General features: G+C 47.4%; 1 protein-coding gene across 7 annotated transcripts in view; it reads right to left on the bottom strand.

Moving 5' to 3' along the window:
• The window catches only part of EML1 (EMAP like 1), a 204739-nt gene that overhangs the window by 114134 nt on the left and 64863 nt on the right, over positions 1 to 25742 (bottom strand). The window lies entirely within an intron of this gene.

Here is a 25742-nt window from a genome sequence, read left to right as displayed (position 1 = left end):
ACCCAAATATTCAGAACATTAAACAGTCTGAGTGTCTTCAGATCTTGTCTCCGAGGTGTGAAGGTACCATCCTCCATGTGTATACCCAGTCCTTCCATCATAACCCCTCCTGGATCCTGAGTGATGGGGGAGTCCCTTTCACAGACAGTCTGGTCATAAGCCAATTGTCTATCACACCCTGGTCCGGCCCTGGTCATGTGCTCTCTGGACTCCAGCCAGCCGCCATGGGCTCACCTGTCAACAGTCTCACCTGCTCCCTTCCCACCCCTCTCAACACGGCAGAGTGATCTAAAATACAAACTGGGCCATCTCTCTGCTTAAATCCGCTGTCTTCAGGACAAAGCACTCAGCACCCGGGATCTGCCCTCTGTAACATCTTCAGCCCACGTGACGCCCCCACTCGTGTGCTCCAGTCTGAGCTGGACCACTGTTGTTGTTTACTCACCAAGTCGTGTCTGAGTCTCTGTGACCCCGTGGACTGTAGCCCGCCAGGCTCCTCTGTCCGTGGGATTTCCCAGGCAAGAATACTGGAGTGGGTTGCCATTTCCTTCTCCAGGGGATCTTCCCAACCCAGGGAACCCACGCCTCCTGCATTGGCAGGCAGGGTTTTTTTTTGTTTTTGTTTTTGTTTTTTTTTTTACCATTGAGCCACTGGGGAAACTCAGCTGGGCTCCTTGGAGTTTCTCAAATACTTCAAACTCTCTCCTGCTTCCACGCCTTTTCCCAAGCCACTCAGTCTTCGTGGGACTCTCCTCCTTGTCTTCTAACCTGGCTTACTTCTGCTTCTCCTCTCGAAGCTCATCAGCTCAGGGCTATTTTCTCCAAGACACACCTCTCACCAGCACCTCTAGGAGAGCAAGCTGGGCTGGTTGACCCTCCCACATATTTCCCGAGCATCCGCTTGCCTGACCGACCTCTCACCAGCACCGCTAGGAGAGCAAGCTGGGCTGGGTGACCCTCCCACATATTTCCCGAGCATCTGCTTGCCTGACCATTATCACTGCACTTATGAAGATATTTTGAAGCCATCTGTTCGCCTGACCCCCTTCTCCACTAGACTGTGAGCTTCTTGAAGACAGGGATGGGCCATTCACACAGGGCATCTTCGGCCCCCAGAAAAATACTAGGCACAAAGCCGGTCCCCCAGGAAGGCACCCAATGAAGAGCTGTTTCTAACATGGATGGCAGCTGTTCTAAAAGTACAGAAAGACGCCTGAGTGTCCCTGAGAGCCGCTCAGGGCCTCCATGAGGTCTAGACTATCCTCACAGTAATACCCAGATGTTACCTGCCTTTGTCACGGCCTGGCATGTGTGCTGAGCGTGCAGAAGGGAGGCAGGCAAGAATGCTGTGCCTTAGCCCTTAGCTGTGCCTTGCTGCCACTGAGTGTGGAAAGCTGGGCTCACGGAAGAATGTCTTCAATGAAGCTGCACAATCAGTTCAGTTCAGTCGCTCAGTCGTGTCAAACTCTTTGTGACCCCATGGTCTGTAGCACGCCAGGCCTCCCTGTCCATCACCAACTCCCAGAGTTTACTCAAACTCATGTCCACTGAGTCGGTGATGCCATCCAACCATCTCATCCTCTGCCGTCCCCTTTTCTCCTCCCACCTTAAATCTTTTCCAGCATCAGGGTCTTTTCCAATGAGCCAGTTCTTTGCATCAGGTGGCCAAAGTATTGGAGTTTCAGCTTCAGTATCAGTCCTTTCAATGAATATTCAGGGCTGATTTCCTTTAGGATGGACTGGTTGGATCTCCAATAGCCTAACATTATTGTTAAAGCATACCCTGGAGAACACGCCTCTTTCCTCTGTGTGAGGAGTAGAAAGCATGGGGCCCCTCAGCTGCCCAAGGCTGTCTCAGGGCTGAGCATGGGCAGCCCCGTGAGCTCTGACTCCGGGAGCATCATTTTCACCTGTGCGACAGACTGTATTATTCAGACAGGATGCTCTGCAACCATTCTCCCAAAAGTGAATGAAGTGAGCCTGTCCCATCAAGAAAAACAATTAATAGTGTTTGCTGCCAATGATAAAAATCTGAGCTCTTAAGGAAAAAAACCCAGAACATTGGAAAACTTGTATCAGCCTCCGTGAGCTGGAAAGCCTCCTAATACTTTTCCGCTACTTGGTGGCGATATTAACCCATGTGATTCTTCTAAATTGTATAATGAAATGTGTCAACATTTAGAAGATCTGTGTAACAGAGTCAATATTTTTTGAGTGACCAAAGCGTGACATCAGAAAATCACGTGGGGTCCAAGGAGATGTTCAAAAGCCAGATGGACCAAAATGTTTGAGACCCTCTAACCTCCAGACTCAAACTGAAGGACTCAGAGGAGAGAGACACAAAGGCCCACACGTCTCCATCGAATCTGCATCTCCTCCCGCCCCAGGAATCGGCCGTGTGCCCTAGCAGTTAGAGATAATGTCCTGTACTAGCATCCGACAATGTGATGTTGCAGCTTGAGCTTTTCTCACTTCAAAGGAAATGTGCACCTTTCGAAGGCGGGGAAAACTGAGATGTGATGTGGATTGGAAGGAGGCCCGTGGACCAGGAGCCGCAAGAACTGTGCTCCAGCTGTCAACCAGGGGCCCGGGGTGCCACCGGATGAGCTAAGCAAACCATCCAACCTCCAAGATGGCAGTGCCTTTACCTGCTGCGGGAGGAGCCCTTGTGTGCCTGCAGGGCACGTGCATCGAGGGGAGACCTGCCGCTGAGCTCCTGGACCACAGGTGTCCCCAGGCCAGGCGTCAGGTGTCACCCGGCAGCATCTGGTATCAGTACTAATCCTCCAAAAGGCAGGGGTGTCGCAAGTCAAGGGTTACAGTTGGGAGAGGGAAGGGCAGGGGCACCACAGGGCGGGACCGTGGGCCCCAACATCTTTGGCACCAGGGACCGGTTTTGTGGAAGATGTTTCCATGGATGGTGGTGGGGGGAGGTTCAGGGTGATTCAAGCACATTATTATTGTGCACTTTACTGCTATTATTATTGCATCAGCTCCATCCAGGCATTAGATCCTGGAGGTTGGGGACCCCTGGGGTAGGGGATTAAAAGGTACAAACTACCAGGTATAAAATAAGCTACAAGGATATATGGTGTAGGGGAACATAGCTAATTTCTTTTAACATAACTATAAATGGAATATAACCTTTAAAGATTATGACTCACTATATGGTACACCTGTAACTTATATACTATTGTACAGTAACTATACTTCAATTAAAAATTTTTTTTTAAAGTCAGTGGGGTGACATGGTATTGAGAAATGAAGTGGAAAAGGCTGGAACGAGGGAAAAGTTAAAAGAGCGCTTAAACATCTGTGCTCTGAAGTCAGCAGGCATCTCTGGAAGGACCAGCCGCACAGGAATCCCCACATTCTTCATCCTGCCAGATTCCTATCTTCTATGAGCCACCTTTCACCTCTAAGCAAACACAACACGCTTACAAGCGTCTCCACCACAGAAGCCGCACCAGAGTCACCAACATGGTTTACCTTTTAAATCACAAAGAAGGGACTTTCCTGGCAGGCTCGAGCCCTGATCTGGGAAAATTCCACCTGCTGCAGGGCAACTGGGGCTTCAGGTGGCACCAGCGGTAGAGAACCTGCCTGCCAATGCAGGAGATTTAGGAGACAAGGGTTCGATCCCTGGGTCGGAGAGATGCCCTGGAGGAGGGCAAGGCAACCCAGTCCAGCATTCTTACCTGGAGAATCCCACGGACACAGGAGCCTGGTGGGTTACAGTCCATGGGGTCGCAAAGAGTTGGACACGACTGAAGCAACTTTGCACGCGTGCACACATGTGCCACAACTACAGAGCCCGAGCTCTAGAGCCCAGGAGCCACAGCTACTGAGCCCACGAGCTACAACTACCGAAACCCTTGCACCGAGAGCCTGAGGTCTACAATGGAAGAACCACCAGGAGAAGCCCGCATACCAGACAGAGTGGCCCCTACTCGCTGCAACCAGAGAAAGCACTCCACCTGCCCCCCCAGGCAGCAACAAAGACCCAGCACAGCCAAAAAAATCACAAAGACGAGGAAGAGCCATCAGAGACACCCTGAAGATCCTCTTCATGCAAACCCAACGAAAAGCAACTCTCCCAGCTCCAGTTCTGCTGCCCCATCAAATCCTCCTCCCCACTACCGAGTGCATTCACAGAGCTGCTGCTGCCTGGCTATCGAAATTAAATATCTGTTCCTCCCCATTTAAAGACAAACAAGAAGAAGCCACTGTTTGTAGGGAAAAAAAACCACGTCATTTCAGATTTTGCCTAAAATAAATCAAAGCTGTATCTCTCTGTCTGGTTTTGGTACCGGGTAAACGGTGGCCTCATAAAAGGAGTTTGGAAGTTTTCCTTCCTCTGCAATTTTTTGGAACCGTTTCAGAAAGATAGGTGTTAACGCTTCTCTAAATGCTTGATAAAATTCACCTGTGAAGCCCGCAGGTCCTGGACTTTTGTTTGTTGGGAGGTTTTTAATGAGTTTCAATTTCAATGCTTGGGATTGGTTTGTTCACATAAAATAAACCAGCGTTACTTCTCAGACAACAAGAAGGGGATGTATCATTACCTTATTAGAAGGTATGTTTTTCAAACAAAGTCTCACAGACCTCAGTTTAAGCAGCAGAGGAAATGCGAGCTCACAGGTATCAAAGTGACAGGCAATGCTCAAACCATGAAACGTGGGTTGTACAGGAATCAAACAGAACAGAGTTTGAATATTGGTTCTGCCCCTCCTGAGCCTTCCGATCTCAAGCAAGTGACTCTGCCTCTCTGAGGCTCAGCTATGTCACCTCTAAACATCCCAAGCCACTCCATGACAAGTGGACACCCCTCTGCTATATGGGGTCACCCAACCTGCCCACCACCAGACAGCTCTGAAGAGTAAGGCGCATACAGGCCTGGCACAGGGTGTGGCACAAAGTCACTCACTCAGTGGGGCTCCCCAGGCGGCTCAGTGGTAAAGAATCTCTACTCACCAATGAAGGAGACTTGGGTTCAATCCCTGTGTTGGGAAGATCCCCTGGAGAAGGAAATGGCAACCTACTCCAGTATTGTTGCCTGGAGAATCCCATGAACAGAGAAACCTGGTGGGCTACAGTCCAGGAGGTGGCAAAGAGTTGAACCCAACTGAGTAGACTGAGCATGCACAGACACACTCACTCAGGAACTGTCTTTGCTAGAATGACGACCACCAAGACACCTTCATGACTGCTGCCTTGCACCAGACCTGCAGCTGTGGCCTGGGAAAGTGGGAAAGGGCAGTGTCTTGGCTCTGAGATAACTGGTCCATGGGGTTTGGATTCACTGAGGATGGGGGTGGGGGAGGGAAGGTGGATGGGAGGCTCTGAATTCTGTAAAATAGTGTTAACACGGTCCCTTATATAATCTATTATTTTTTTTAAGATTTTTTTGATGTGGACCATTTTAAAGTCTTTATTGAATTTGTTACAATATTGCTTCTGCTTTGTGTTTTGGTGTTTTGGCCACGAGGCATGTGTGAGCTTAGCTCCCGGACCAGGGATCAAACTGACATTCTGGAAGGTGAAATGCTAACCACGGGCCCACCAAGGAAGTCCCAATTTATTCTTTCTTTTATAGTTTTATGATCTATTAATTTAAAAAAATACTTGATGATAAAATTGGCTCATCTGACCTTCTTTTTTGAACTCTTTTTTTTTTTTTAAAGATGAACTTTCACCCTGAATCCTTTTAGGTCTTTTCCGTCTCCAGGTTTCCATGACAACAGCAGCTCGACATCATCAGTGTTTGGGGGAAAAAAACAGCATCAACTCTTAGAAGTGGTGATAACAGAAAAATAATCTACCAGATTATTTTCTCTATAAACAACAACAAAATCGTATAAATGTATAAGCTAGGGTATTTGAATTTCCACCTTGAAGTTTAGAAAAAGAACAAAAGGTAAGCTTCTATTCGGTTTGTTTCCCCTTAAATCAAAAGCCAGTATTTCTCTTGCAGGAGACTGACATTTGCTGTCCCTGGTTGAGAAAGACAAAATTGACAAGGTTGGAACTGCAAAGCATACAAGACGGGTTTGCTCGGCATAACAAGGTTAATCATCTTCCCTTCAGAAAGGTAACTAACGAAGATTCCTGGGCCAAAATGGGGTACATTTTTTTTTCCCAAGGGCGGCAACTAATTTATTCAGCCTTAAGGGGCAAGATGCGGAGCTGACAGAGTGTGGAAAGGAGTTTTTGGCAGAGCAAATTAGAGATCCTTTGGCTTATGGCCCCTCTGCCTCCTCTGCTTGTTAGCCATGGATCAGAAGAGAGAATTATTACACTTAGAGACACTTTGTCCCGTTCACTTGCTGTAAAAACCATATAAGAATGTTTAGCTTAAAGAAAAGCAAATTGTAACAAAGCAGTTGGTAACTGAGATGCCAGTCACTGGGGAATGCCGAACAAACTATTCAGGAGGCTCTATTCAAAGGTTTATATTATTTCCTTGACCCCTGAAACATTCCGCAACCCTGCTGAGAGGCCTGTGTCCTCCTCCCACCCCCTCCCACCTCAAACCAGCCCTAAATCTTGACTCTGGGAGGCTCGCTGGTATGGAGGAAACCTCTGCGCCAGACGCATTATAGTGGCCATTGTAAAGGCAGGGAGCAGAGGGCGGGAGGAAAGGTCACCCAGAGGTGCCGGGCAGGGCAGACGTTCCCACGGGCACCTGAGTGCTGGAGGGTTCCTGCAAAGGCTACGTGGGCTGCAGACCAACCTGCCAGCCTCACACTTAGTGCTTCCAGTCCCAGTGTAGTCAAGAAGAATCCTCATCTGGATGTCACCTGAAATCTGCACTATTCAATTCAGCTTAGAAAGGACTCCTTGACTGACTTCTTCTCAGTTCATACCCAGCAGTTTTCGTGTCCTAAGGACACAGTCCCGTCAAAGCCCCCGGGCACACCTGACTGAGGAGGCCAGCCTGCCACACCTGCCAAGGTGACATGCACTATGTCAGCCTTCCCAAGCCACCCCCATGACCAGTGTACACCCCTCCAAGGTGACACGCACAATGTCAGCCGCCCCAAGCCACCCCCATGACCAGTGTACACCCCTTTGCTCTATAACTCCTGTTGCTGTTTACTTGTGTCTGAATCCTTGTGACCCCCATGGACGGCAGCCCACCAGACTCTTCTGCCCACGGGATGCTCCAGGGAAGAATACTGGAGTGGGTTGCCACTTTCCTTCTCCAGGGGGTCTTCCTGACCATGGGATCGAACCTGTGTCTCCTGCCTTGCAGGTGGATTCTTTACCACTGAGCCAGTAGGGAACAACTATTTATGGTTCGCACGTGAGCAGGGCAACACACACTCTCAAAGACAACAGAGGCTCTGCCCTTGAGGATGTCAAGAAGCAGAGTATGGAAAGGAGAGGAGGTGAGCCCCAGAAAGCCTGGGAGGGAACCCCACGGGGAGGACAGGCACATCTGGATGCGGGGATGGAGAAGAACTGGGAAATACTGCACAGCGTGGTGGGGCACTCTGAAGTTCCCAAGGTGCGGTCTCCTAGGGTGTTTGACTTGCCGGGATCAGGAAGCCCACTTTAGGGCAGGGAAAACTGAGGTTAAATGATTGGTCCCAGGAATCCGAAAAGGAGCCACCCACTCCACTCGGCTTGGGTTTTGAGGCGCTGAGTCCTAGAAGGGAGGAAAGTGTTTGAATCAACACATGATTTGAGGGCAGCAGAGAAGGAAACACCTGGGGCCGTGCTCTGCAGACTGACAGCTGTGAGTCCTGGTCAGGGGACTTAACCCCCAGCTCCTCAGCTGTGAAAGAGGCCAAGCCTGGCCATGCAGGGGGACCGGTGGTGCGGGGCTGGGCTGGGCAGAGAACGACAACACATGGTAAGCTGCAGATATTCAGCAGATGTGGAATAGCCCTGTCCAGCTTCACAGGCCAAGAGCCAGGCCTTGTTACTGGGAGACACAGATTCCTGCAGAAGGAAGGGAAGGAGGCAGGAAGGTGGGTGGATCTAGACACGTCGGTAGACCCTCCCTGAGCTTCGCTTTTGCAGGACAAACCTCGGCACATCTGGCTGCCTGGCCCTGTGGGCAGCTGCGACGGACGACTGTGCCACGGGGCCCTCATGGCACCCCCAGGGCACCACCCACCTACCAGCCAGGCTCTCCCATGAATGGTAGTCCAGCGCCAGGCCAGCATCCACGGAAACGGTCCTCAGCAGGCCCTGCCCTGGGCATGCACCAGCCTGTCATTGGGTCCAACTGGTCCACAGACCCTTTCCCAGTCCCCTGGGGCTTGACGGGCTTCTCATCCAGGTACTGACTCAGAACAAAAGCCAGCAGTGCATTACCCGCTGTACTACCCAATACCCCAGAAGGGTCTGGGGCAGCACCAGTCATCACGCTTGAAAACGGCTCTACAGAAGAGAAGAACTTTCATATGAAAAGAGAGGGCTAGAAACCCTTAAAAGCCACATGTTTCAATACAGGGGAGGTTTTTCCATGCCCCCACCCCCATAACCCTCCACCAAATGATGTCTGATCAGGCCAAGTCTAAGCAAAAATTGAGTTACCAAAAGACATATGGTGCTCAGAGCCTTCTGGGTTTTGAAATCACAGATAAAGGGTTACGGGCTGATTTAGAAGCTAGTTCTCCCTCGGGCCACTGGATCTTAAGGCATCTGAGATAAACACACAAGAGGGAAACCACACAGACACGGCAGAGCCCAGCCTGGGTTCCCCCGTACCTGTCAGAACACTGGATGTGACTTTTGGGCATGTCCCCACCCACGTTTTCAGCCAGAATGGAAAGCCCACACAAGTGAGAGGCACTGCTGTGAAGCCAGCGGTCTCCCCACTCTTTACGACGACGGGGGGTGGAGAAAAGGAATCAGAAACAAAAAAAGCCAGGCACTCTACCCAAGATGTGGCCTCCAAAAGAGCAGGATCAACATTTGGCAAAGATGATAATTAAGCAGATCAGGAAATCTGCAGGTTTAAGAAGAGGCTACGGAATCCAGTAAAGAATCCTGTAATGGCTTACGCCGCATCTGGAATGCTGGGTGTCAGGTTTCTAAAAGCGAGGGGTATCTATACAGAATTTCCCAAGGTCCAGGAAAACCACCACCACCACAACAAACTGTACAGAACAGAAGGTACAACTATCTATATCATATTTTTACAAATAAAGTCCTCTGATCAAGGTTCATTACCAACCAGATCAATGCAGATACTTACACATAGTAGGGGAGCCTAGGATTTGTCAGGAGGCTGGATTTGGGGTCTGTCACTTCCTGAACCAAGTGGTCTTGAGGAAGTAACTTAACACCCATCAGTCACCTGATGGAGCTCATTGTCTGTTACGTCAATGTGACAGGAGAGTATTTATCTAACTCTCCTCTGAGTTTGGTTGTGAGAAATAGATCCAAAGGTACTTTAAAAACTATAAAATACTAGAGTGGAGGGTTTTAGGCAGTTTTACGCTGGAGTTACGTTTTATGGTCAGTAAATGAGATGAAACAGCATGTATTAAATTACTCTTGAAAAATCCCTTCTTGAGAAGTCTACAGTGTTCCACGCTACGCTTCTGCATAAACTATAGTGTCTCTCAATGAATCCTTTCAATATGGGAACAAATCACAGCAGCTGGCCTGTGTTTAGAGGCCATGTCAACCCCCAAAAGGTAAATAAACAGAATAAAATTGTGTGTATATACATACATATACATCATTTTTTTTTACCAAGTGTGTACACAAATATGTATAAATCCATGAATGCCGAAAGCTCACACACTGACTCCACTCTGTGATAACTAAGAGGCTTTGCTACATGCAACTGTGAGTTGCGTCACTTCTGTAAACAATAACGGCATGTTTCTGGGAATACTGAAAAGCTTTTCAGTATCAGGAAGTTCTCCCTTTGCCTTTCGTGATAATTTAAAGATAGCCAGGCCCCTTGTCTAATTTTAGGGTTTGGTTTTTCATTCAACAAGCATTTACTAGACACACATACGACCCAGGCTTTGTGCAGAGCAACGGAAGGAAGCAAAAAGACAATACAGGCCTCCGCCCTCAAGGAACGTGCCAGCCGGTGGGTGGGAACAAAGGCCGTGCAGATAACCAGAAGGTGGACTAGAAGGAACCAAACAGCATTTGGAGGGGTATGTGCTGGAATTCGGAAATGCAGAAGTGACCCTGGATAGATCACGGAAGATTTCAGCCAGGAGATGGTGTGTAGGCTGGGTCCCCAGGATAAACTACTTCCATATGGAAACACAAGGGGATAAGGATGGATAAAGCAAGACTACAGAGCCATGGAGACTCCTGGCATGCCGGAAAAGCGACACACACAGTAGACAGAGGGATGACTCTAGCACTGAGGGGGTGCCAACATGGCATCGGGAACCAGGCTAGACCAACACAGCTGCAACCATCAAGACGACACAAAGGTAACACATTCATAAATCTCTACATCTCAATTCTAGACAACACTGCTGGAACTCTTGCGATTGCCCTCTGACCCTTCCCTGTCCTCTGTGCTGGGAGCCTAACCTTGGCAGGGGTGGGGGATGCAACACAGCCCCCTGATCCCCTCTGGGTTTGCCCAGTGGGACAGACAGCAGCAGATGGGCGGAAGGGAGGAAAGTGAGGTCAGGGTGTTTATTTTTCATCACTGGCAGAATCGAGATTCGAACCCAAACCTGTCTGTCTCCAAAGCCCATGTTGAACCTCGGGGATGTAACCTGGTGACAGACCTCAGGAGGCCTTGAGAGAAACGCACAGCATCTTTTGTACTAATTCTCAAGAGTCAGTGACTCATTTTGGACACATGCAGCCTACGCTTGCTCATCTTTTTAAACAGTCTTGCGAGTGTGATGCTCCACTCAGACATTCACGTCAGTAGATGGTGCCAAATGTGCAACAGCCATCTTTAAAAAAAAAGCACAAAAACTCAGAGATATTCCAAGACTCTGGGCCAGATCCTTTCCTAGACCCTGGGTCTCACACCTGCTGTTTCCTTTCTTAGGTTCTTAGCTAGTTGAGAGAGAATGCATGCTATTGGTGATCAGAAGGCGTATGTCATGGAATTTCTCTAGCAAACATATGCCCTTCATCATCTTTCTAAACTGCCCTAAAATTTTTTCCACCACCACCTCCCCCATTCCTAAGAGAGCTTAGACACTTGTCACCATTCTCTGCTTGTCAGAGCGGCCTTTGTCGCTGGTGGGTCGTGTACAGGACAGTGTGAAGTCTGAGCCCTGTTTCCCAGGACTCTGCACCACCCTCCTGGAGCCTGGTCTCACCCTGACACCAGGGCGGGGAGGGGAAGAGCAGACATTTTATTAAAGGGATTCCAGAGACAAGATGTTTAGACTTTGCCCGGGACAGGCTGAACAGAGCTGCTGGCAACTCACGTGGGTGCGTTCCAGTGACGCCCAGCAGGGGCTCTGACTGCCTCGAACTCTGAGGTAATTACCCCTCTCCCCTCGCACCCAGCTTTGAACCCTTAGTCAGACATTGTTCGGTTTGGGATTCTGTAACTCGTGAAACTGGAGTTTTACAAAAGGTTCTGCAAGGGGTATAAGCCGGTTACAAAAGGACAAATACTGTAGGATTTCACTTATATGAGGTCCCTAGAGTAATCAAATTCTTAGAGACAGAAAGTGAATGGAGGGTGCCAGGGCCCCAGGGAGGGAAGAATGGGATTCATTGTTGAATGGGGACAAAGTTTCAGTTTTGCAAGATGAAAAGCGTTCTGTGGCCTGATGCTCGTGATGGCGGCACACCATGAGAATGGACTTCGTGCTGAACTGTACACTTGAAAATGGCTAACACGGGTCAGTGTCACGTTAAGTGCAAGAGTCAGACCCGACTTAGCGACTAAACCACCACCACTGCCACAACTAAAAACTGAAACAGGCTTCTAAAAAGGGCAAGGGAGCGATGAATGAGATGAGGCTGCTGGAGGGAAAAACAGAAAGAACCAGAACTACCGACATGAGGAAAGGGATTTGGGCATACCTGGTTCATGTTGAGGTCTGACAGAAAACAACAAAATTCCATAAAGCAATTATCCTTCAATTAAAAAATAAATAGATTTTTTAAAAAGGAGTGAACAGTTTCATTAACGCTTTACTATAGGAGAGGGGACAACGCACAGAGCACGCTAAACCTCTGTAAGTGAGCAGTTACCAGGCCGAGATGATCGCTTCCTAGTTCTACTCTGAGATGACTCACTCTTCGGCCCAGCACTCAGGAACTGAGGGCCCTGATGGGACTCCCTCCGGGACCTGCCGGTCTGGAGGGAAATCAGGGTTCGCAGGGCACGGGGACACAGGCGCCAGGCTTGGGGCCCCAGGAGAGCCTCGCCTAGATGCATTTTTGTTTTAAGACTTTATGAAACTCGTTACAGTACTGCTCCAGGTTTATGTTTTGTTTTTTTCTGGCCATGAGGCATGTGGGATCTTAGCTTCCCAACCAGGGATCAAGCCCGCACCTCCTGCACTGGAAGGTGAGGTCCTTTTTTTAAACTGGAGGAAAACTGCTTTCCAGTGCTGTGCTGGTTTCTGCTGTACAACAGCACGAATCAGCCATAAGTGTACATAGATCCCCTCCTCGCAGGCCTCCCTCCCTTCTCCTTCCCACCCCTCTAGGTCACCACAGAGTGCCAGGCTGGGTTCCCTGTTACATATCATATAACGACTTCTCACCAGCTATGTACCCACACACACGGCAGGCCAGGCTGGGTCCCCTGTTACGCATCATATAACGACTTCTCACCAGCCTGTACCCACACACACGGCAGGCCAGGCTGGGCTCCCTGTTACGCATCATGTAACGACTTCTCACCAGCTTGCACCCACACACACGGCAGTGCAGACAAGTCAGTGCCGCTTTCTCCACATGTCCCACTGGCTGCGCCCCACCGTCCACAAGTCCTTCCTTTACCTCTATGTCTCCATTCCTTCCCTGCAAACAGGTTCATCAATAAGCTTTCCCTAGATTCCATATATACGCATTACTATACGATATTTGTTTTCTCTTCCTTCAGTTCAGTTGCTCAGTCGTGTCCGACTCTTTGTGACCCCGTGAATCGCAGCACTCAGCCATAATAAAGAACGAATTTCAGTCAGTTCTAGTGAGATGGATGAAGCCAGAGCCTGTTATAGAGAGAGAAGGGGAAGTCCTCACCACCAGGCCACCAGGGAGGTCCCACTGCCGAAATTCAGGACACACGAAGGAGGTAGGGGAGGTGTGGGGCAGGGTTCCTGCAGGGAAGCCAGGGGCACAGCGTGTGGGAACAAGTGTCAACCAGCCAGGCTCCTTCAGACACCACCCAGGGGGTGGCATCTTAGGGCACCTGGGAGGGGAGGCCGCCTCGGGTCAGGAGAGCAGGCTGGAGGCCGTTCCCGGACGCTATCCCGCATCCTCGGGGCAACGGGCAGCTCCCTGGGGACTTTGGGTAACTCAGAGAGAAGTGAGACTCCTGCTCTACAAAGCGCGGCAGGCCTGCGATTTGAAGGGAAACGTGGATGAAGACAAGGAAACGTGTCCGGAGACCCCCTTGGCAAGCCGGTGAAAGGACCTCAGATCCAACTAGTAACAAGTGCGTGGCTTCTTCCAGAAGCAAGGGGCCAACGAAAACCATCTACATCCCTTCGTGTCTGTGACCAGTCCCGTCTTTGGATCCATCACTCACTCATCAAACATAACTGAGCACGTCATAGGCTATGGACCAGGGAGCCAAATGCCTGGGTTCAAATCCCAGCTCTGAACAGGACAAGCCAGGTGGCCTTGAGCAGGTTTCTCAAATTTGGGGGGCTCTGTTACCTCACCAGTCACAATGGAGATGAACACGGAAGCCACCTCAAAGGGGTGGTTGTTACTGTTCAGTCATGTCTGACTCTGCGACCCCATGGACTGCAGCACGCCAGGCTTGCCTGTCCTTCACCATCTCCTGGAGTTTGCTCAAACTCGTCCATTGAGTCAGTGATGCCATCCAAACACCTCATTCAGTGAAGGTTAAACAAGGGGACAACGGTACGTGCTCAGACCATGTGACATGTGACATCTGACGTTGCCCGGTGAGACCTCCAGCACTGTCTACACACACACACACACACACACACACACACACACACACACACACACACACACACACACACACACACACACACACACACACACACACACACACACACACACACACACACACACACACACAGAGTGCCTGGCCCTGGGCAGGGAAAGATGGATGGGACACAGCCCCTACCTAGGAGAAGCACAAGCTCTGGCTGGGAAATAACAACTCTGTGTTGTCAGAGCTGTAATTAAGTACAAGATGCAGTCTGAACACACATTTTTATATAATTAAATTATATCAACTCAATAGAAGGCTGTTTTCTCGGCAGGCAAAGAAATGACACACAGAGCCAGATTTCAGTCTTTGAGAGCGGTGGAGTGCAGGCAAGCCTGCTTAATTACTTTCTAAAGGACAAATTTGGTGAAGCCATGCTCACTGATCATTATCTTTATTATGTGGCTCGTGCAGTCCCGGGGGAGTAGTCTCCGTGTTTCACACACGGGATGGTTCAGCATGACAAGGGACTTCATGCTACATGAAGTATCCTTACTCAGTTCTGTTCCTAAGGATTTTCAACTGTTGGCGACACCATAAGCGGGGCTACTATGCACAGGCATGCGATAGATGACACTCCTAACTCTACCAGCGCGTCCCTGGTGCCTCAATGGTTAAAAACCCGCCTGCCAACGCAGGAGACTCAGGTTCAATCTCTGGAGTGCAAAGATCCCCTGGAGAAGGAAATGGCAACCCACTCCAGTATTCCTGCCTGGAGAATCCCATGGACAGAGGAGCCTGGTGGGCTATAGGCCACGGAGTCACAAGAGTCAGACAGGACTTAGCAACTAAACAATGACAACAACAACTCTAAGCAACTGCTCGACTGGAACATATTTGTCTAAGAATGGTAAAAATTCTTGTTACACAAAATAATTTGGGGGGGGGCTGATTTGACAGTTCAATCCTTTTTTATGGCTAAAAATGTTGATATTGCCAAGAACTACTTCACTGGGTCAATTCCTCTGGCTGAATATAATTTGTGTTAAGCCTATGAAACCACCTCGTGTTGTTGTTCAGTCAACTGAGTCGTGTCTGACTCTTTTGCGACTCCATGGACTGTAGCCCACCAGGCTCCTCTGTCTGTGGGATTTTCCAGGCAAGAACACTGGAATGGGTTGCCATGCCTTCCTCATTATATATATACACACACACACACACACACACACACACACACACACACACACACACATTATTTCAAGGATATGTAGAAGTGGCACCTACTTAACCTTGATTTAGCATATGCGTTACAGGTGAGGTGTTTTGACCAGTGCGTGTATATTTCACAAGCCCACAACAGCCATCAGGACACCCACCAGGTGCAGGCTCTGCTGAGGAGCAAAAAAATACAAACACGACCACCGGCAGCCTCTGCCTGGAAAAGGGTGACAGTCTAACGGGAGATCTGAAAATAAATCACCGTGACAGGCCTCTGGGATCATGGTGATGACAGAGGTTTAGTGGCCACCAAGAAAGGACCCCCTCACCAGACTCAGGAGCCGGTGGTGGTGGCTGGGGAAGCACCTGGGAGTTGAGACACGCAGCCGCCTCTTGGGGCCTTGTGTGCCAGAAAGGTGGGGAGACCCTGAAGACTTTCCAACAGGAGGGAGTTTCCTGGCTCAGATCGATCTTTCAGAAGGAGTATTCTAACTCCACCTTAAGTGAGCTCACCTTCGCCATGCATTCTGGTGCCATCTATACACTGCAAGTGTGAAGTGTCAAAGTGTTACCCGCTCAGTCATGTCCAACTCTGTGCAACCCCATGGACGGGTAGCCCGCCAGGCTCCTCCATCCATGGGATTCTCCAGGCAAGAATACTGGAGTGGGTTGCCATTTCCTTCTCCAAGGGATCTTCCCGACCCAGGGATCAAACCCACGTCTCCTGCATCACAAAGGTTCTGTACTACCTGAGCCACCAGGGAAGCCCCAATCTACATACTGATGGCTCTCAAACATCTCCTCTCCAGGACAGACATCTTCTGGCTCCGGTTTCTGCCTCCCACGAGCCAGTCAGCCCCTCGGCTTTAGGTCCCACAAGCCCCAGCTGAACCGTTGTCTGCCTGTCCGCCCTTCCAGCTCCTTCTAGCTTGGCCTGTGGTACTCACTTGGGCGGACATGTCAGGGGCCCGGGAGGCATCCTCAGTTCCTCCTCCTCCTGCCTGTAAAGGCCAAAGCCCAGGTGCGGCCAGCCCCCAAGCAGCCCTCTGGTGGGAATTGCCACCATTCTCCCCGGGTTCATGGGGAGCCCCCCTCTCGCCCTCAGCAGCACCCCCAGCCCCTCCTCTGCACTGCGGGGAGAGGCAGTCTCCAAAACTCCCTGAAAATCTGACCATGTCACTCTATCGCCTCAAAATTCTCCACCACATTCTCTCTGCTCCCCAGAAATAAGACCAAACTCCTAATGTGGCCCAAAGGCCCCACAGGACACTCCCCGCCTCACTTCAACTCTGTCCCATTTCTCTTTCTCTCAGGGGAAGACTTTCAGTTTCCAAAAAGGTCCTTTCCCGCCCAGGGCTTCACACCCAGTCTAGAATGTTCTTTCCTGCCCTCTCCCCGCCCCTGTGGGTGAATGGCTTCCACTCCCCAGGGAAAAGCTCACGCAGGCCTTTCTGGGTCCCATGCCCGGCCCCTCTCCTGAGCCTGCTTCTCAGCACCATCTATGTCCAGGGTCGTTAAACAACTGACCGAGAACACGATGCTGAGCGTCCAGCTCCTGAAGGGCAACGTGCGCTTCCTTTTAAAAGCCAGGGCCACGTGGACCCCTCGTGTGGCTGGAACCCTTAGACCTGCGTAGTGAGGAGCTCGGTGGGTACTCAAGCACGTGTTGAGTAAGAAAAAGGAGCTGAGACCGGAGGCGGAAAGGCTAGTTTGGGGCCGCTGCCCTTACAACACACCCCAGATGAGCACTGACCGGGGTCTGAGTAAAGTGGGGGCAGGAACGATGAGATCCGTGGGAGAGGAGAACTCTCCCGTGGAGATGGGAGGCCGGGGGAAAGACGCACGCAGGACACTGCCGAGGGAAAACTGATGCTTCTAGGGAGGACATGTTTTCAACATTTTTCATTGTCCTCGGCACATTGTAGGGACGCACTCGAAACTGCCTCCATCTGCCAAGTGAACTTAAAGGCCTCTCTCTCCATGAATACTCGTCTGATCGTCTCTATCCTCATTATCCTTAACTGTGAGCTGCCCATTGTCCGCGAAAGGTTCTTTGTGGGAATAATTTGCAGTCCAGGACAATGATGCCTTCCCCTCCAGAGGGCACAGAATGAAGGATACAGCCAGTGCTGGACCCCACCGCAAGGACGTGCCACAACTGAGACACCACCCCGAAAGCCTGGCTCCTCTGTTCTCCCTGCTCTGCAGGCAGCCAAGGTCTCCTGTGGAACTCCCCACCTGGGGCAGGCTCTGGGCTCAGCGATCCCAGCTTCTTGCATCATCCAAGGCTAATGGTCAAATCTGCGCCTTCACAGAGAGGATAGTTTATTAAAGACAGCGAGTTTAAATCTTTTCCAGAAAGCTGGCAGGATAAATATGCTACTGCATTTTAAGACACAACTAAGTACTCTTGTAAAAATGTAGCTTTCCCCACAAATAGTATTTTCCAATAAAGATAGGGCTTGAAAGGAAACAAAACTGAAAGTATGTCTACCTAATTCTTGATTGGAAAATAAATACTTTAAAGAATGAAAATCTTCTAAAGAGCTATTTATTTACAGGAAACCAAAGAGGGTACGTACCAGCTCCGGGTGGCATATAAGATAGCCCCCGTCCCACACGACATTGAAACAAACATGCAGCTGTCAGCAGAATATTAAACTTACATATCAAACATCTAGTGAGAAAAACATGACGCTTTGGTGGGGAGAGTATATTGATAATACTTACATGCCATTTACAATTTGCAGCATACTTTTAAAAAAGTTTTCCATGTGTCTGGTGGCATTTAAAACATTTTGCTAATCCTAGAAATCCTCAATTAATAAGCTAGGATTTTAAAGATGAATAATTACAGTTTTCCTGAAAGAGACTTTTGTAAGTGGCACAAAATACCATTGGTTTTAAGTCCTTAGAGAAGCTGTTTTTGCTACTAAAAGCAAAGCTTTAATGTTCAATTTTCAATGCTACCGTAATTAAGTTTTTCACGCTTCTAGTTTTATAGCTCGAACAGACTTTGACAGTAGAAACAAAGATGTTATTTCTTTTTTATCCACTCTCCACTCAACTAAAATGTTTATTTTTTAAGAGACTATATGAAAAAGCTTATATTGTCTCAGAAATTAACAAGAACTGACTGATAGTTACTTTTAAGCCTGGTTTGGTGAACTTTCCATCAGAATGCCTGGGTTTGTTTATAATGTCATAAATGCTTGTGGTTTGGCTATAAAATAGATTCCCTGCCAGAATATCAAGTATACCAATTAAAAATTCTCACTTAGTATGGGTGCTTACTTGGCATTTTCCTGTAAAAACTATTTTCTTTGGATTTTGCTAACAGACAAAATCTAACTCAGTCCTCAGCCACCACAGAAGAATACATGAGGTTTGAAAAGACTTCATTTTGTTCAGTTCAGAGTGATTTCTTCACACGAGTTCCTTGACCTTGTTTCAAACCCAACTATTTGCCAACATGAAAATTCTATCAGAATCAGAGTTAACAAAATCAAAGATGCCAAAATATTTCTAAGATTTTAAATAAAGTATTCTTAACTCCCTCAATATAAATGCTTAGAAATAAAAACAAGTTTTCATTTCATAACTAGAAAAATAAATGGCAGTAGCTGTGGCCATGAAATTAAAAGACGCTTAAAGCACTCCTCGGAAGAAAAGCTATGACCAACCTGCTGCTGCCGCTAAGTCGTTTCAGTCGTGTCCGATTCTGTGCGACCCCAAAGACGGCAGCCCATCAGGCTCCCCTGTCCCCAGGATTCTCCAGGCAAGAACACTGGAGTGGGTTGCCATTTCCTTCTCCAACGCATGAAAGTGAAAGTGAAAGTAAAGTCCCTCAGTCGTGTCTGACTCTTAGCGACCCCATGGATTGCAGCCCACCAGGCTCCCCCGTCCCTGGGATTCTCCAGGCAAGAACACTGGAGTGGGTCGCCATTTCCTTCGAGGAGGAGGGTTCAGGATGGGGAACACGTGTATACCTGTGGCGGATCATGTTGATATATGGCAAAACCAATACAATACTGTAAAGTTAAAAAAAAGAAAATAAAAAAAGAAAGTGAAAAGGGAAAGTGAAGTCACTCAGTCGTGTCTGATTCTTCACAACCCCATGGACTGCAGCCCACCAGGCTCCTCCATCCATGAGATTCTCCAGGCAAGAGTACTGGAGTGGGTAGACAGCATATTAAAATGCAGAGATATCACTTTGCCAACAAAAGTCTGCAGAGTCAAAGCTATGGTTTTTCCAGCAGTCATGTATGGATGTGAGAGCTGGAACATAAAGAAGGCTGAGTGCTGAAGAATTGATGCTTTTCAATTGTGGTGTTGGAGATGACTGTTGAGAGTGCCCTGGACTACAAGGACATCAAACCAGTTAATCCTAAGGGAAATCAGTCCTGAATATTCATTGGCAGGACTGATGCTGAAGCTGAAGCTCCAACACTTTGGCCACATGCTGCAAAGAGCTGACTCACTGGAAAAAAACTCTGATGCTAAGAAAGACTGAGAGCAGAAGAAGGGGATGACAGAAGATGAGATGGTTGGATGGCATCACTGACTCAGTGGACATGAATCTGAGCAAACTCTGGGAGATCGTGAAGGACAGGGAAACCTGGTGTGCTGCAGTCCCTGGGGTCACAAAGAGTCAGACTCAACTTAGCAAGTGAACAATGACAACGAAGTTCAAAAGATTACTGCAGTGGCTTCAGAATGTCACTGGGAGCAGGAGGGAGCAGGAAGGAGCAGGAGGGAGCAGGGACTTGACATGCTGTGGTTATTAACAAGTAGCACCTGCAGGGGAAGTCCAGTTACATCAGAAGTGGGAGCTGAGCCATGTATAGGCTGTAGAAAGGAACATGGGAAGATCTCTCACAGCACCTTTCCAGGCAAGACAGAAAAAAAAGCTATCAGCCAGAATCATAACCTTTAAGGCAATGACCAACTTCCATGTTGTTATAACACTGAAATATTTTATAAGTGTTGGGAGTATTTACAGCATTACGATACAGATTACAATTATGCTGTATTGCAGGAAATTACCCCTAAAATAAAAAAGGAAATTCCCCCTTAAAAAGAAAAGGGGAAAGTATGGGGAAAATAGGGGGTTAGCCACAATACATGTAAAACAGACAAGAATTTTAGGTGAAAACCAATAAAAGGTAACAAGGTGAAATGGCAAGCAAAAGAACTAATATGGTCTTGGGCTACATTATTAGAAGTATAGACTTTAGAACAAGGGAGGTGAAGTATCCAGCTCTACTCTGCTCTATTTAAAAACCGCGCTTGGAATACGCATATATTCAGCTGTGTCAAATTTAAAGAGGCATGTAAGTGAGTGAGTGAAAGTTGCTCAGTTGTGTCCGACTCTCTGCGACCCCTGGACTATACAGTCCATGGAATTCTCCAGGCCAGAATACTGGAGTGGGTAGCCTTTCCCTTCTCCAGGGGATCTTCCCAACCCAGGGATCGAACCCAGGTCTCCAGCATTGCAGGCGGATTCTTTACCAGCTGAGCCACAAGGGAAGCCCAGAGAGGCATACAGACAAAAGAAAAGAAGTATGGACTGGGCAACCAGGATAATGAAGGGTCTAAAACTGTGTCTTGTGAGGATTTCTTTTTTTAAAGGTAATGTTTAGCTGGAATCAGACCTGAGAAGGAGCTATCATGACTGTCTTCAAACATGGGATGACCTAGTACATAGAGAAGAGATTAAACCTATTTCCTATGGACCCAAGGAGCAGAACTTGGGCCAAATTTTGACTGCTTTTAGCAACTGACGGTCTGAATCACACAAAGAAGGAATGGACTGCATGCAGAGATAGTGAGTTTCCCGTTCTTTGGAACTGCTCAACCATGGGTTGAATAACCTCTGGAACAGAGATCTCAAGCCCTGGAGGGCTGGGTGAATGGAATCAGGGGATGACAGGACAGGCAAGGAGGACCAGAGACACTACCCTCTCCCCGAGTTCAGCGGGGGATGCTCCCCGTGGTTTATCTGCCTGACATTTGGGTTCCTGGGTGAGCTGTACTTTGACGAAACATTCAGAGGCTTAAGAAAGTAAATCATGAGATGAGATCACCCTTAAGTCCCCTGAAACTCTGAAATTCTTGTAACCTACAGCAACTAAGCCAACGTGTACACTGACTTCTTTTGAAGAACTGTGATTGATGGAAGAATCCAAAGTGACTCACAGAAATGAAATACCAACAGTATGTTCTTCCCACCCACTTCCTTCCCTCTTTCATCCAGTTTCTTGACTCCCCAGTCTCATACCAACAAGGTATAATAAAAAGAGCTTGATGTTTCAGTTCAGTTCAGTCGCTCAATCCATGTCCAACTCTTTGCGACCCCATGGATTGCACAGGCATCCCCTGTCCATCACCAACTCCCAGAGCTTGCTAAAACTCATGTCCATTGAGTCGGTGATGCCATCCAACCATCTCATCCTCTGTTGTCCCCTTCTCCTCCCACCTTCAATCTTTCCCAGCATCAGAGTTTTCCAAGGAGTCAGTTCTTCGCATCAGGTGGCCAAAGTATTGGAGTTTCAGCTTCAACATCAGTCCTTCCAGTGAATATTCAGGACTGATTTCCTTTAGGATGGACTGCTTGATGTTTAGATTTCAAAAAATTCAGACTAGTTCCTCAAAAATGTTAAACCAGAGCTACCATACGCCTCAGCAATTCTATTCCTAGGTAAGTGTGAAAGTGCGTTAGTCACTCAGTCACGTGCAGCTCTTTTCGACCCCATGGACTCGAGCCTGCCAGGCTTCTCTGTTCATGGAACTCTCCAGGGAAGAATACTCAAGTTGGTTGCCATACCCATTTCCAGAGAATCTTCCCGACCCAGGGATTGAACCTGGGTCTCATGCACTGAAGGCAGATTCTTTACCATCTGAGCCACCAGGGAAGCCCTACTTCTAGGCATCAACCAAACAGAAATGAAAACATATGTTTACACAAAAACCTGGATATGAATGTTCCTAATAGTATTATTGATGGCAGTCAAAAAGTAGAAACAACCCAAATGCCTATCTACTGGTGAACAGAGACATAAAGCAGGGTTCTTCCTATGGTCATGTATGGCTGTGAGAGTTGGACTGTGAAGAAGGCTGAGCGCCAAAGTATTGATGCTTTTGAACTGTGGTATTGGAGAAGACTCTTGAGAGTCCCTTGGACTGCAAGGAGATCCAACCAGTCCATTCTGAAGGAGATCAGCCCTGGGATTTCTTTGGAAGGAATGATGCTAAAGCTGAAACTCCAGTACTTTGGCCACCTCGTGCGAAGAGTCGACTCATTGGAAAAGACTTTGATGCTGGGAGGGATTGGGGGCAAGAGGAGAAGGGGATGACAGAGGATGAGATGGCTGGATGGCATCACTGACTTGATGGACGTGAGTCCGGGTGAACTCCGGGAGTTGGTAATGGACAGGCAGGCCTGGCGTGCTTCGATTCATGGGGTCGCAAAGAGTCGGAGACGACTGAGCGACTGAACTGAACTGAACCCATATAACAGAATATTATTTGGCCATAAAAAGAATGAAGTACTGACACATGCTACAACATGGGTGAACCTTAAATCATTGTGCTAAGTGAAAACAGCCAGATAAAAGGCCACACGTATGATTCCATTTATACTGAATATTCAGAATCCAGAGGGACAGAAAGATAGGTTGGTGTTGCCAAAGGGCCAGGGCAGTGGGGAATACAACCTAGTGGGTGCTGGGGTTTCTTGGGTGGTGATGAAAATGTTCTAAAATTAGACAATGTTGATGCACGCACAATTCTGTGAATATACTAAAAGCCACTTAACTGTATACTTTAAAAAGACAGAATTTTTATAGAATGTGAATTATCTCTCTCAATAGCTGTTATTAAAACAAACCAAAAGAATTCATACCGGTATCCAAGCCTTACTAGTTGTGTGGCCTTATAAAGTTAGAAAAATCTCTTTGAGCCTCAGTTTCCTCCTATGCAAAAGGAAGGGTTTGAAGAAAAAATGGAGTAAAAGGTGGCAAGTATTTCCCAAACAGGAAATTGGCTTATAAATGACGGCTTTAGTCCACTTTCCAACTATGGTCGTTTTTTCTTAGGCGGACAGAAGGTTGTGATTTCTAGCTCACTTTACAGAGTCCTAAACAGTTTCGGAGAGAAAAACACTGCACACAATTCCTACTGAAGTGAGACAGCCAGTATCTAAAAGGAGCATGGATAGTCTTTTCATGAGGCTAGATACCGCCTATGTTGACATTTAATATCCATTACAAATTAAGTACGAGAGACAGTAAGGGAAAAAATACAGGGGAAACTAGAGACTTCACTCATCAGAACAACGTTTTCTCTTCCTTCCTTTTCACGTTTATTACTAACTTCTATCTTGATCGCACCAGGAAGACGTTACCTGTGGCAGTCATCCAAACAGCAAGTATGGGAGGTATTTTCTGAAGCTAACAAACAGCTATGACTTTTTGGTTCCCGTCACTGTCGAAAGCATGCAGTCTGCTCAACATGTGAACACGGATGGGTTCATCTCTGCGTGGTGTAGTCCTGCCATTGTCATGGAAATCTCTAATTCAAAAAGAACTTTTTTTCACTGTAGCCAATAAAATACCCAAATGTTTAATTTAATGCTTGGTGAAATGGTGCTCCTGTGATCCACTGCTTTCATTGAATCATCATAGTCATTAATTGGGTTGTACTCATTTATATTTTCACTTAGCAAAGGCCTCTTAAAATGAATAATTTCTCATCCAAACATCTGGTGCCTAAAACATCACCAGTGTGACACTCACTTCTACCTCAGAGACCATTCTTGCTTTAAACTTTATTCATAAGGTAACCGAAAAAAAAAAAAAAAGCACAGAGCTAAGAGCTTTGTAAAGAAAAGTAATTTAACTGTTACGATTCAGTTGTATTTTGAATTGCTCTTATTGCTTGTTTCTAAGCTATTTTAAAGTCATTGTTTTCCTATGGGGACATGGGTAGGGAATGGATGGATGGCAAGTTTGGGATTAGCAGACGTAAACTATTATATACAGGGTGGATAAACAACAAAAGTTCTACTGTGTAGCACAGGGAATCATATTCAGTATCTTCAGAAAAACCATAAAGAAAAAGAATATAAAAAAAGAATAGATATATGTGTATAGCTGAGCCATTTTGCTGTACAGCAGAATTTAACACATTGTAAATCAACTATGCTTCAATAATAAAGTCATTTTTCTTTAAACTGTTAGCTATACAATATAAAATCTGGTTTTTACTTTCTTCTAGACACTTACCAGTAAAATTCCTTACCAATATTTCTGACACACAATAAGAAAAGGCAGAAATCCAGAATGTTCATGAATAGATGCCCAACTTTATGACTGAACTGCTATTTAGAAGCAACATGACCAGCCCCTAAACAACTGCTCAAATATCTACTTAATGTTGTGGAGGATAAAACCGTTTCCATGACTCTCAACTACATATAAGAAATTCCAATGGCCAGAAGGGCACCAAATACATTCTATCCTCCTTCAGCTCTGAAACTCTTGTTAAATTTGGAGAGCAAAAACTTTCATCCTTTCTGCTGAAGAGGCCATTACAAGTTAATGAAGGCTCGCATGTGATTAACATGAAAATTACAAGCTGCCAAAACTATAAGACTATATACTCTCCCATGAAAAAGATGATAAATTTCGCCAGAGGTTAAAGGATGAATCAACCCGGTGATCTTAATTGCCAAGGCTAATACCTCCTATTTGCAAACAGGTGTCGAATAACTAGAGATATTGGCCTAAATCACAAATACAACTGCAAAATAAATTGCTCAAGCCGTCAAAGCGTCTAGAATTCCAAATGATTCCACCTGTACTAGAGGCACATTCTAGAAAATACACGATTTTTTTTTCTTTAACAAGTTTCTGAGATCCTCTAATAAAGCAATAAATCCAACATATAAAAATTGTATGGTTAACTTTTGTGCGTGAATGGTTCTGATAAACCATGCAGTCTGCTGTGACTATCTTTTTCAACCCTACTAGTGAAACTAACATCTTTGAAACGTTAAGATTTTATATAATTTTTAAAGATGCCATATTGATAGCTATTACTATTTCCTCCCTGTAAACAAACAAACAAACAAAAAACCCCAAAAGTATCACCCCGTAAACAGTCGAAACACTTTGAAGCCCGGTTCACTCTGCCTGTCCATTTAAACAGCTCTAGATTGCATGAAAGTGTTGATGGTTTCATCAAAGTAGAACGGAATGGATCTGAGTCCATGCGCAGCAACCACTGCGCACATCATCGAAGGAGCGTTTTGTTATTAAGTGATGTGTTTTCCGAGTTCTTCTTCCAGACATTTCCAAACAGATGTGAGTTTGGAAGCAGAAAGCAACACGTCCCCGCGGAGCCCCGGGACGCCCGGGCCTCCCCACGCGCTGCCCGGCCGGTGCGCCCGCGCGGGTCTCTCCGGGACCGGCCG

The sequence above is a fragment of the Bos taurus genome, chromosome 21, assembly GCF_002263795.3.
Source record: "Bos taurus isolate L1 Dominette 01449 registration number 42190680 breed Hereford chromosome 21, ARS-UCD2.0, whole genome shotgun sequence".
Classification (NCBI taxonomy): domain Eukaryota; kingdom Metazoa; phylum Chordata; class Mammalia; order Artiodactyla; family Bovidae; genus Bos; species Bos taurus.
This window is presented reverse-complemented; position numbering and strand designations above follow the sequence as displayed.